General features: G+C 32.5%; 1 long non-coding RNA gene across 1 annotated transcript; it reads right to left on the reverse strand.

The window, feature by feature from the left end:
- Positions 1 to 8,517: 8,517 nt before the first annotated feature.
- On the reverse strand, positions 8,518 to 9,416 carry LOC129315381 (uncharacterized). Its single transcript, XR_008594473.1, has 3 exons — positions 9,313 to 9,416; positions 9,176 to 9,236; positions 8,518 to 8,579 (listed from the first exon to the last, which is right to left on the reverse strand). It is a non-coding gene; the product is annotated as an uncharacterized LOC129315381 (long non-coding RNA).
- Between the last annotated feature and the right edge of the window lie 4,094 nt (positions 9,417 to 13,510).

The raw sequence follows: 13,510 nt of genomic DNA on the forward strand, positions 1-13,510 counted from the left end.
TCAATCAATTATAATAATACAATGTGGACATTTATATCAAACATGTTCACATTTCTAAATCACATAACCATGTCTATTCACATATTTACATTTCAACAATGTGCAACATAATCCAGTCACAAGCTTAACAATTATGTGACATTTAATTCAATAAAATGCATGATTAATAACATTTCTTATAACTTGCTGATACTTTCAATTGAAATTGTGGGCTATTAAATCAAATAGGACTATGTTCGTGTGAATGGACTACCCCAAGCTCATTAATTGTGAGGAGCTTCCCAACTAAAGATTACTATTATACTAACCTTGGAATTTTAATTAAATTAAAAAATTAAATTAAATTAAATATATAATAATTTGCTTTAAGTGTATTTTTATTAATATTCGGAACAATTATGACAAGAAGGACTGTTGGTGTAGTGAAAGTTGTATAGATAACCCATTCTTTGGTCCAAAGTTTGATTTGAATCTGGTTGAGGCAAAAAGGTTGGTCTAGTGGAAGTTGTACAGATAATTTAGCTAAGATCTTTATTTTGTTATATACTCTGTTACTGGCTAAAAGGAGTTGAGCTCCTTATTGATTTGATATTTTGGTTGAATGTAGAATTTTTGGGAGGTTCTATTTACCGACAAAATTCCACCCAAATTTTTACAAAAATATTGAAAGTTTTGTTCAAAGTGCATATTATCGAAGGCGTTAAAAATTTTAATATAAATCTAATTACATTTTTGAAACGAGATAAATTCTTGATTTAAGGCTTAAGGGATGTGTGATATGATTCATACCCTGTGCTGGTCACCTTCTATCTTAAGGTGTGACAACTACACTTACTCTCAAATCATGGTTTCCCCATTCATGAATCCCTAGGGTGTCATACCTTAAACTAGTCTCCTCAAGAAACAAGTGGAGACTAGTTAGGTTTAAATCCTTTGACAAACAATGGAATGATCCTGCTATAAAAAATAAGATATGTGGCTAGCCATTGGTTTTTGAACGGTGGCCATACTATATGAATTTATAACTACTCATTTCTTATGGCCAACTTTTGCTAATCATAATCATGCAATATTCACACGCTCAACACATTTAGCATACCATTATTCATTTCATCATGCTTAAAGCATTAAACACATCTTATACCTCAATCAACATCATCATAGTCAAATCACATTATCTCATTCACAGTCATTATATTCATGAAATAACATCAAATCCCCATTTGAATGCCTCATTGCTAATTATCACTTTCATCACACAAGTATATCATCACAATCTCATTTAACTATAAAATACTAGAAATCATATTTCACAACCATTTTTCTAAGCCACACTTGCATTTATAAATTTCCAAAGCATGAAATATATCAAAATAATTATGAAACCAAATTCACATGTTTAAAATCCCTACAATCAATCAACAAGCAATGAACAAAAATTAGATTTTCTCCTATTATCTCAAACCTTTAAAAGGTTAAAGGCTACCCTTCAATCAAAACTTGCTTCTCAAGCTATTCTCAAACTCAAATGGTGCACCAAGTGGTTAATCTACAATTAACAACACTAACTATCATTAATAATAGCATTTACACAATGTCTACACCCTAATTTCACAATTTGATCATCCACAAATCCTAACCTCTTGATTTTCACTCACAACCAATAATTACATTAGCTCTCATTAACCCCATTTAACTTTTGATGACTTCCAATATTTTAGAGTTTATTGGTATTTTTAACGTAATTGAAAGTCATTTATTTGATTTTTTTAACAAAAATTTAATTAAGCGGATGATTGTTGTGAAAATGGGCTTGACAATGTGATTGAAAACTAGTGGGCCAATTTTATCATTTATTTTGAGTTTTATACATGTAGGGAGGCCCAATTTAGGGGCCCAAAGATGAAAATTTTAAAGCCCAAGTCAAAGGAATTATATCTGAAAAGAAAATCTGAACAGGTCATGTTCGATGCAATGAAAACGTGTTTCACTACAATGAAGCATGATTTTAGGAAAACACATAGTTTTTATTTTCAGTAAACTTTTAAGGTTTAGGCACCTTACTTTCATGCATTCTTCATCTCCAGTAACTGCAAAATATTCAAGAAGAGCAAAAGAAACCAAAGAAGGGTTGGAGAAGCTTGAATTTAGTGGAAAATCAAGGGTTTCGCTTAAGATTGCTCCGATTAAGCTTTTCATTTCCTTCTTCTCTTTGCTATATATATTACTAATTTTACTATCATAAAAGCCATGTGTGGCTAATTTTCTCTTAATCTAGGATAGCTATGAACTGATTCTTGAATTAAAGCATGTTTGAACCATTTATTTGAGTTTAATATTAGTTTTGTTTACTTAATTTTGTGCTTATGTGTCTACTTAGTGCTTGGCCATCATTGGTGTAAATTTAGGAGTTTAGGTTTTGCCTTGAAAAAGAAAAATCTAAATTAGACCATTAGATTGAGTAATGTGGGATTAGAATTTATTTTAGTTTGCTAATAAGATAGAAATATACCTAGTGAACCCATATAATCACATTAGAGTGGATTTATGCATTTTTTGCCTCTTGGGTAATAGTGTTAGGAATAACATATTAATTCAAGAGAGGGGTGTAATTAATTGAAAGATAATTATTCTTATTAATACTCTAAATTAACAAATTAATATTAAGTAAATTTATTTGGGTAATTGCATACTCTATGGATTGAAGAAGAGATTAGCCACCCTAGGTTACTTTGATTGTTTGTGGTTGTTGAAATTTTAATTTTAGTGCAGTCATATAATTTTAATCTTTATTTTACAATATCAAATCCAAATTTTGCCTTGCTCAACTTAAATGAAAATGAAAACTTTATTGCCTAATTACCAATTAATTTGATTCCTTGTGAGATCAACCTAGATTTGCCACTTACTACTTATGAACTATACACTTGCAGCAAAACATACTTGTGTGCATCAAGTTTTTGGCACAATTGTTGGAGAATTAAGACAATTGGTGATTAGTATTAATTTCCTTGAGCTCAACTACCATAATTAATGGCTACCAACAACTCTAACTCTTCTTGTAAATGCAAATTGTTATCCATAAATGAGGACCCACTAACAAGGATGCATAAAACTATCATTCTTAGGTTTAGAAAGCTTAACCAACTCCCATTAGCTCCTGGGGGCATTAGTCTTCTACTAGGATCCCTTAGACTAAAGTCTCTTCTAAAAGCTCTTCTTCTTCTTACCCCAGTTATAATAATCCTAAATTTTAAATTAAATAAAAAAAATTTTCCTAATGAATATTTTATTTAATATAAGTTTCATAACCATTATAAAAGGCTGGTCTATAGGAATTTATGCTAGAAACTTTCTTAGAGATCTAGAGTCTAAATTTTTCTGAGCAAAAATTTGGTTTTGAATCACAAGAAAATTTTGTGTCCTTTATTGTAATTGTTTTGTTCCTTTGCTTGTGATTTTCTTGCGCTTTTTTTTTAATTTTCTCCAAAGCTTCTTTTGATCTGATTCTATTTCTCTCACGCGAAGAAAAAACAGAGCATCGTAATCGTCATTTTTTTTTTTCTCCCACCGCCATCATACACTCTCTAGATAGATCCTCATAGTCGGTTATTTTATCTGGCTCTTATCAACATCCCTAGCTCGCTGTCAACTGAGGATTCTCGTTGCTGTTGTTGCCTTGCCTACTGCTGTCCTCGTCATCTTCGTTTGCCCGGCACCGTGAAGTTGAGTTGCTGAGTTTTTTTTTTTTTCCCGGTCATCGTGGTTAGTCTGTGTTAAGTGAGGTGCGTAATACGCGACTTCTTTCCTTGCTATCAGCCTATTGTACCCGCTGTCACCTTCTTCCTCTAGGGAGAAGTTTACAACATTCTGTCATTCTTCTCTGTCACGAGCTTTCGGTGGTGAGTAGGAAAATATATTTCCTTTTCCTTCCTCATCACTTACTGAACATCCATGTGTGATGAAAGCTTAATATTTGCTTCTTCTTTTTTGGTCCATGAAATCTGCTCCGTCTCCTTCTCTTAGACAGTTGGTTTGAAGCCCTTTTTCTTCATGCGATCCGTGAGTTGTGGGTGTGTCAGCTGCTACTGTGCATTGGTTGAGGTAAGATGTTGGTTCCTCTTCTTCCGTGAGTATGGGTTTTATTGTACCGTGCGATTTACCCTTCTTTCTTCATTGGACGGAAGACTGCTCTGTTTCTCCATATTGTTGTCTTGAGGTTGTCGGAATATTTAGGTGTTGTTTGGATTGGATGCTATATTAGTATATGCTGAGCTAAGATTGGCAAAGACACTAGAAGACGGAAATTGTTAGTTTTGTCTGGATGCTTGCCTCATGATTTAGTAATGGTGCATGTCCTCATAGTAATTGTTAATATAATTGAAAGATTTGTGGGTGGAACTAAGGTTTATTAAATATTACAGTAGAACTTAGAGAAATTATAAATATTATTTGAGGAAGTATATGTTTTTTTCACACAAGTTGTAAGGTTAAATTGTTCATTAAAAAGTGTCTAGCACCAAAAGCGAAATTATTAGACTATGTAATAACTAAGACTTTTGTTAAGTTGGAATAAAAGTTATGTTGATCGTTGAAATAGAATGATGCCAAGTATGATTGCACTAAATGATAGAAGTTATTGGTGAGTTCAATGAGAGTTTAAGGGGTTAATGAGAAATTTAAAGAATTATCAAAGAAGCTTAAATATTAATTTAGATTGATTATTATAAAAAAATTCATAATGACATGAGGATTGTTGAGCTATGTATTAGATTAAGTTGGGACATCATTGAAGTAATAAGAAATTGAGGGAGTTTGACTATAAGCTTTTGAAAACTCAGGTGAGTCAAATCAAATTCTGGTAGCATATTTATAAAAGCCTTTTAATTATATTATTATTATTATTATTTCTTTATAAGTTGTGAAAGTATTCTTGTTAATCTTATCCTTCTAATAATTGTTTTATTTATGAACACGTATTAATATTACTAAGGATTTATATTGTTGACAAGCAATGATTGAAATAGATATATGACAGCTAGTATTATTTCTCATAGCAACTTAATTCATTAATTCTATATTGATATAAAAAATTTATTGCAATGATTTGTGTATGAAGAAAAGGATAAAACATTCAGATAATAGAAATGATAGTTGGATATTATTTTCTATTAAAGGTTTTGAAACTATTTTCATACTCCATTCATGCTTGATTTTAATAAGAGGGACTGGGTTCAGAATACTGGATGCTAACAGCACTTCCATTAACCCTTGACACACCATAATACACCTAGCTAGCAAAGTGCTTATAGGAGGTGTTAGCCCCATGCACAGGCCAATGCATGTGGAACAAAGGGATGGGTATTCATGAGTATTGTACTCACGCTTGTTTCATGCCTTTTGTGCGCTTGTTTCATGGCTTCTAACCACACATGATTATTTCATGGCTTTAAGCTATGCTTGTTAGTTATTTACCCTCGTAGACTATGTGTCTACATTTGACTGATTACTTACCTCATGAACTGTGTGTACACGCTTGTTATTCATTTCAATAAAACCCTCCTAAATTTTAAATTAAGATTTATCATTTCTCTAGTAATTCCTTGAAAGTACTTTATCAAACTGCACTATTATTGAAAATCTTTATATTTTATGAGCAGTGAAAATTTTTAGTATATATATATATATATATGATTTTATTGGCATTGTTTAATTTCACAATTATATTATTGAGAAAAAAATCATTATTTATTTCTAACTTAATGATATAATTTATTCCTTCATTAAGTCATTTGAAGTTAAATTTATTATTTATTATTTTATTATTTTTAGTTTTTCTTTATTATAATTTTGACTGGAACACTACTCACCAAAAATTTTTTTGGTCTCAGATATTGTAGTTGACTTTGCGCCTCCAACAAAATATTGAGGATCTCTTTTGTTTTAGAAAAGACACTACTGAAAAATAAGCCTATGGGAGCGCTTATTTTTTGCCAACAAGAACACTTTTGAAACACTCCTGTGGCTAGCGCTCCCATATATATATGAGAGTGCTTAAAAAGCGCTCCTGTAGGGGGAGGATATAGGAGCGCTCTTTAGGAAAGAGCTCCTGTAGGTGTTGCCAATAAGAGCGCTTTTTGTTAAAGTGCTCTTGTAACCCCAAAGAATTTTAATGTAAAAAGCACACACCCCTACAGGAGCGCTCTTCAAAAGAGCGCTCCTGTATCCTCCCCTACAGGAGCGCTTTTCAAAAAAGCGCTCTTGTATCCTCACCCTACAGTTTCTATGGGAGCGCTCTTCAAGTGAGCGCTCCCATATAGAAGTTTTCATTTAAAAAAAAATCAAACAATTTTTACATTTTCTCTTACAGCTCATTAAAAATGACTAATCCATACATAGAGAGTTAAATAAAATATAAAAGATTACACAAAAACTTCAAAGCACATCATATAAAAGTTATTTTAGACAATTATGATTAAAATTTTGTTGCCTAGATGAATTTGAGCTATTAACATTTTGCTATGGAATTGAAAACCTTTCAGCCAAAAGTTCAAATAACCCCAAATATGTCTTCTTGTATATGTCTTCTTGTATAGAAAAGCTCATATCTAACATTCTTTGATCAAATTCTTGGCCCATCCTTTTCTCTAGGACATGTTGTGCCCTTTCCTCCGCTACACAATACTAGCTGCCAACGATATTACTGAAACGCTCTTGAACAATTACGTCCCACTATATATTCAAAGAAATGGATGTTGTCAGCACGAGCCATGTATACATAATTAATAACCACAATCAACTTTCCCTATGTTTCTTAAGTTTGTAGTATTGAACCACAAGAATTGTTTTTTTCTCCCTTACAAAAATGGATAAACCCAGAGTATCATCATATTGAATAGAGGATATTCTACAATAAAAGAAAGATAATATACCCAAGAAATATTGCTGGAGCCTGGAGGTTGATTGTTTAGTTTTCAAACATTGAGGTTTGGCTGAAATTAAGCTTTATAAAAAAAATTCAGATAATTTCAAGAAAGAACAATAATTAGATGTTGAAAGTGACACGCTCCAAAATAGAGGGTGGCCGGCACGGGTGTGAACCATTCTCACATTTCCATAAGCCTCTAAGTGAACTTTTATTTCATTTTTTTTTTGAAAAGAACAAAATTCAATCAAATCACATGGGAATTAAAATAACTTCTTTAAATTCATTATCATAAGAAAGTTTTGACGTATTTGTAGAAATTTCGGAAGAACCTTCCTTATAACTAGGATCTCCCAAAAATTCTACAATAAAATTCTTTACAAATAACAGTATAAGTCAGGAGCGTAGCTCCTTCCAACCAACAACCAGTATACAGGCAAAAATAAGATTAATCAACAACCTATGTGGAGTATCTACTCTTTCTTTCAATTCAAAAAGACATACAAATTGTATATTTACATTCAAGTGGCAATACCAATCAAAAAAGATCCACCTACTGTAGCTAGTTGCCCTTTTTGAGGTCGTTGGTGGAATCGACGTCAGCTAACCAATCTGAGGCCAAATAAATTTTTTTCAGTGAATAGCATTCCCATGATAAAATCTTTAAAATTTAAATTGACGATCTTTGATAATGATGTCAAGAAAATTGAAAGTAATTCCACCAAAATTTATAAGCATGTAAGTCATAATCATATTTGTAAAATAAGAATAAATTGAAAACAATTTATGTTATCATGTTTAAAGAAAATGATCTGCTCTCATATGACTCAAAGTGATACAAATTACTAGTAAAACTCAAGTAAAATTTGAAAACATATAATAATCAACATTTAAAAATTTGAGAACTCAACAGAACAGGTTACAAAGGTGAACACACAGTTCACGAGGGTAAATAACCAAATGTGACTTATGCCACAAAAACAAATGCGGACACTTCAGTCCACGAGGGTAAGTAATCAAACGCAACCGAAGCTACGAAACAAATGTGGACACACAGTCCACGAGGGTAAATAACCAAACGTAACTCAGGCCATGGAATCAAACGTGGGTACGAAGCCCACGAATACCAAACGTGAGAATAAAACTCACGAAACAAACTAGCTAGTGTTTAACTACAACATGCTACGGACTAACGGAACTGCCGTTAGTAGCAGTGTTCTATATAGAGTTCTCTTAGAAATCTCATTTCAAACATGCGAGAGAAATAATTATTTGTGAAGTCAAATTTTCATTCTCAAGATCAAACTTGCGTGAATTACTTCAAATATATAAAACTTGTCAAATCAATACACCATAACAAATGTACAACTTGCGCTAATCATGTAATCAAGAGATTTTTGAAATTCAATAAGCAAGGGTGCCTTTATCAATATTAAAATATATTTCTTGAGAAAGAACATGAATCATAATACGACTATTCTTTATCATTATTTCAAAATTTCTAAAACTAACATAATTCATAAAAATGAAATATTTTAATAAAAGATTTTCAATGAATACTCATAAGGAATGCTATTCACTTACCTGTTGAAGTTCTAAATTCCTGAGATATTCTTCTTTTAAGTCTTTTTAGGGTCTTGTTCTTCCACACTCCCTATAAAATATAAATATATACAATTTTAATAACTTTTTAATTTATAACACAACCTTCACTAACCACCATTAAAATCTAAAAACCCAAATTTATGATTTAAAGTTAATTCAAGCATTATCATTCATTTCTCTTACTTTCTTCATAAAACTTTAACCATGCCATACTATTTCCTTGGAATAGGAGTTTTCTCCCAATCTTTGCATCGCTTACCTTTGGTGCATTACTTCTACCTCTTCAATTTTAAGCCTTTAACCATTCACCAAAAATCAAACAAACTCTAAATATACACATGATTGTGTGCAAGCCCATAATTAAATTCCTTTACAAAGCTACAAGAGAATTCCTAAACCAATAATTCCCATCAATATTTAAAAGTCAAATTTTTATTTCCTCATACAAGCCCTTCAATGACATCTCATAAGTACCAACAATATATCCAAGCTTGTCTCTTTCGATTTCAGTCCAGATTTTTTTTTCTTCTTCTTTGGTCATGGCAACAATATGGAGCACACACAAATTCCTAGTTTCTGTAATACCCCCCAGCTACTCACACGCCCATATTTATGAGGAAAAAGGAAGAGATTGAAGCTTCTAACCTCAAATGAATCAACACACACGGATAGAGGAAGGAGGACGATGATGAACAGTGAAGAAAAACTGTCGCCATGAATGAAGAAGAATAAGCTCAGTAATAAACAGAAAATGAACCCAAAAAGAAGAGATCTTTGCTCACCCAAATCTTTTATACCCACGCGAACCAGAAGCTAAGAGAAAGAAAGACTTTTCATTCTTGAATCAGTAGCAGAGGCGGACGAACAGTAGTAACTCGGAAAAAAATCACAGCTGAGGCGAGCAGATAAGCAGAGCTTCAATGGTGGCTACACAAACGACGTTGCTAGCTTCGGTGGAGGAGGAAGAAGGTAGCTTCAGTTGAGAGGTAGAGCAGAACGTCAGTGCTCTCAAAACTCTTTCTCTGGTCCAGATCCATCGAGAAAGAAGAAAGAAAGTTAAAAAAAATCTGATGAAACCAATGGTAATTTGGTAATTTTGCATGACCAGAAAAAGAAAAAAAAATTCAACTCTTCTTTCGTACTCTTCCAGATTCAAACTGGGGACCTAATATATGAAGTCTTCCTCAGAAGCCACTAGACCAAGTCTCTAACTTGCTATATTTATCCCAAAAACTAATATAAACACACTTTAAGTAAGTTACTCTATATATATATATATATTTATTTATTTAGTTTAAATTTTGTTGGGGGTTATTATGGAAAGAAACAAAACTTTCTATCTAAAATAATTTCAGAATCTTATTAACTTTAAAGTTATCTTGTACTTACTATTTAAAGCTTGATAGTCTTCCCATCTTGTTCCACAGCTTGAACTTTCTATAGAAGAGAGCATAGAGAATAATTAGTCATGCTGTTATATTTTGACAACTGAAACTTGATCATGAATAGGAAATATATATTCTTACAAAGTCAACTCCAATTATACTGATATAGCTGTCAAGGTATGAATCATCGTGGTTTACAATGATAGTAGAAAAATCAACAAGCTTTTTTTAATTTTACATTAAAAGGTTCAAAACAAAAATAATTTTGTTACGCACTGCACAGACCACCAATACAAATGACCAGGCCATAAATTTCAATGCTCAAAATAGTACAAATGACCTACACAAACCATGTTTGATTAGGTGCAATGCTGTCCCAAACGCACCAAAACTTCAAACAGAGAATGCTAAAGATGAAGCACATCACCATGAGAAAGAAGAAGAAAGAGATAGAAGCTCAAAACTTAAAGCAAACCGCAGAAAGTGATATCATTTGCCGACACCAGAATCTCCAATAAGCAAAAGCTTAAACAAATAGTCACTGCATATATAAAAACAAAAATGTGCCTCCAGTCAAAGATATAAGAATAAGAATAGACCACTAATTCCTTTACTCATTAGTTGTGTAACATAACATAACTAATGGCTAGGTAAAGGTAGCATATAGGCTGCTACTGACATAAGACATCAATTAGAAGATAGAATGAGAAATAAATAGTTATCTAGGCTGCTACTAAATACTAATAATTCTAATCTTAGGAAAACATATAAAGCAATATCAGTATACTCCATGCTTAATAGCACAGATATTACTGAACAGGATAAAAGATTTATAGATGCGAGGTTCTAAAATTAAACAGAATTGAAAATTAAATTGTCACTATGAGAAGAATTGGGAGATTAATTAATACAGTATCAGCAGTGTTATTTGATTTAAAAGAAAAAAAGGGCCCATCCAGCTCAATTGATAAAAGCAGTCCATCAAGTATTAATGCATATGATGAATCATGCTTTATAGTTGAAACAAATCAATACAACTACTACTTCATTTTTGTGTTTGCTTAAGGAAGATAGAAATGGAGAGCAATCATGTTTTTTATGTATCTTTTGCTGATAAGAATTTGGTAATTTTATTATTCCATTACACGACTCGATTGATTTGAATGATATCTTTTGCAATCATATTTCAAACTCTTTAGAAGAATGCAGTCTGTAAAAATGCCAAGAAAGTAAAATTGGAATAAATGAAAATGATGAAAATGGTCCTTCTTCCAGACCAACCGAGCAGTGACCTAGCACAGGACAAGCAAGAAAATTGCTCGAGCAGCTAAAAACAAGTTCTCTAGGTTTACCAAATCACCAATCATAATCATCAACTAAGGACTTTTACAGACAAACAGACCCAACAGTGCACAGAAAAAATTACCCTTGCATCTCTCAAGCCATTTTGGCACCAAATCGATGAGTTTTCTAGGAGAAGATAATGGTTAAAGTGAAACAATACCTTTAATCTAGAGAACACTGAATGCAGGAGCATGATGATGTAGTTGGAGGGTGAACTGAGGAGGATGATGAAACGCGATGCACCAATGCTGCGGCGACAATAGCAGCAAAGATTGAAGGGAAAATGCGACATATAGGGAGTAGATCTGCGGCGATACTACACAAATCTATGATTTTGTATAGATGTTCGGTGTGGCTGGGACAGCGTGTTTCAACGATAGGCAGGTGACGGTTGACAACGGCCATTGATTAGGATATTGATGGTGGCAAGGCAGCAAAAGGGAAGTTAGAAGGGTTTTAGGAGAAAAGGATTAGAGAGAATATGTGGAAAATGCCGAGAGACTTGTAGAGCTTTACAAATATTGTATTTTGATATTATAAAAAGAACCTTTTAGAGTGCTTTCTAATAAAGCGCTCTTATATAACTCTTTAGTAGCCTTTTTTTGAAAAAGTGCTCTTATATCCTTTTTTATTTTAACCTTTAAAAGCGCTTAGCCAGTAAACACTCTTAAAGATAAATCTTTCTTCTTCTTTTTAATTTTTTCTTACTTAACCATTCGGAGCGCTTTTACATTAAGCGCTCCAATAAATTAAAGCCTTTAGGAGCGCTTTATTCTTAAGCACTCCTAAAGGAATTTTTTTTATTTTTTTATGATTTACAGGAGCACTCATTCTAGAAGTGTTCCAATAGAGGTAATATTTTGGAGCGCTTTTTAATAAAAGCACTCCAGTAGGTTTCGGCTCAATGTATAGGAGCGCTTTTTTCATAAGCGCTACAAAAAAGGTGCTCTTAAAAATATATTTTGTAGTAGTGAGAGGAGTCATATTGCCATTAGTGTTTTGGTAAAACTATTTATTGTATTTTGTAATCATAACTTAGTGCTTCACGTATACCATAGTTAGGCCCTAGTCTTATTTTTTTATTATGTAAATTGCTAAAATGGAGCTAGTCTCCTTGCTTTCTATTATTGTTGTGAAAATTTCGAGAGGTCTAAATTATAGGGAGACTTTGCCAAAATTTCTACAAAACATTTAAACTTTCTAAACCATTATTAATATATAACTAAAATATATTGATATTTTAGCTTAAACTTTGGTCAATCAAGGCTTATGGAATATTAGTTCACCTCATATTCCATGCTGATCATACACTAACTATTGTGGTATGACACCAGCAGATGTTAAAACCTCCAGAACTCCTAGAGCTAAATCTTGACCTATTGTTAACACTACTAATAAGACACACATATGATGAGAAATGGCCTTAGCTATCCCTCTTCTTATCCCTTACTCTTGGCCCTATCTGGCCATAATCCTTATCTTACTACACATTACCTCGAAAGAGGTGATATCAGGTGGCACCACTTGCTAACAATAATTTGGCCACATCTTCTCAAGCATTTGCTTGGCCTTCTACTCATCATCCTTATGGTGAGAATAGAATAATGAATAGGAAAAATGGCTCTATAATGACAACATTATCACCAACGACAAGAAGGGTAACAGAAAAGGAGGTAAAGATGAAGGTTGTAAGGCTGAGGGCCCAAATCTCTCTTTATTTCACTTTTGATTGAATCCAAAAATGAAATGAGGGAGAGAGGAAAAATAATCTCATGGGAAATAGGGCAAACTGGTAGTTTCAAAAGGCTAAAGCAAAAATGAAAATTTTACTATTAGCCTCTTAAAGTTCAAACTTAGAACCAAGTTGACATATGACTAGCACAGATTCTATTAAACCACCAATTCCTCTTGTTAAATCTGCTCCAACATTTATAAAAATACAACCAAAATAGATAATCATAATATTTATTACCAAAATTTTTGCGTTATTACAATTCAAATCCCTTGACAAATAGTGGTATAGTCTCTTAACAAACAATGGGACAAATGGCTAGCCATCAATTTTCAAATGACGATCATATTATGTGGATTTATAATTACTCCTCTCCCAAATCAAACTCTTGCCAATCATGATCATGTTATATTCACATGTTCAACATATTTAGCATGCCATTATTCATTTCATCATGCTCAACACATTATACACATCTCATAGCTCAATCAATATCATTATAGTCATATCACATTATCT

The sequence above is a fragment of the Prosopis cineraria genome, unplaced genomic scaffold (genome assembly GCF_029017545.1).
Source record: "Prosopis cineraria cultivar Desert tree isolate PC_DT_omini unplaced genomic scaffold, ASM2901754v1 PC7, whole genome shotgun sequence".
Classification (NCBI taxonomy): Eukaryota; Viridiplantae; Streptophyta; class Magnoliopsida; order Fabales; family Fabaceae; genus Prosopis; species Prosopis cineraria.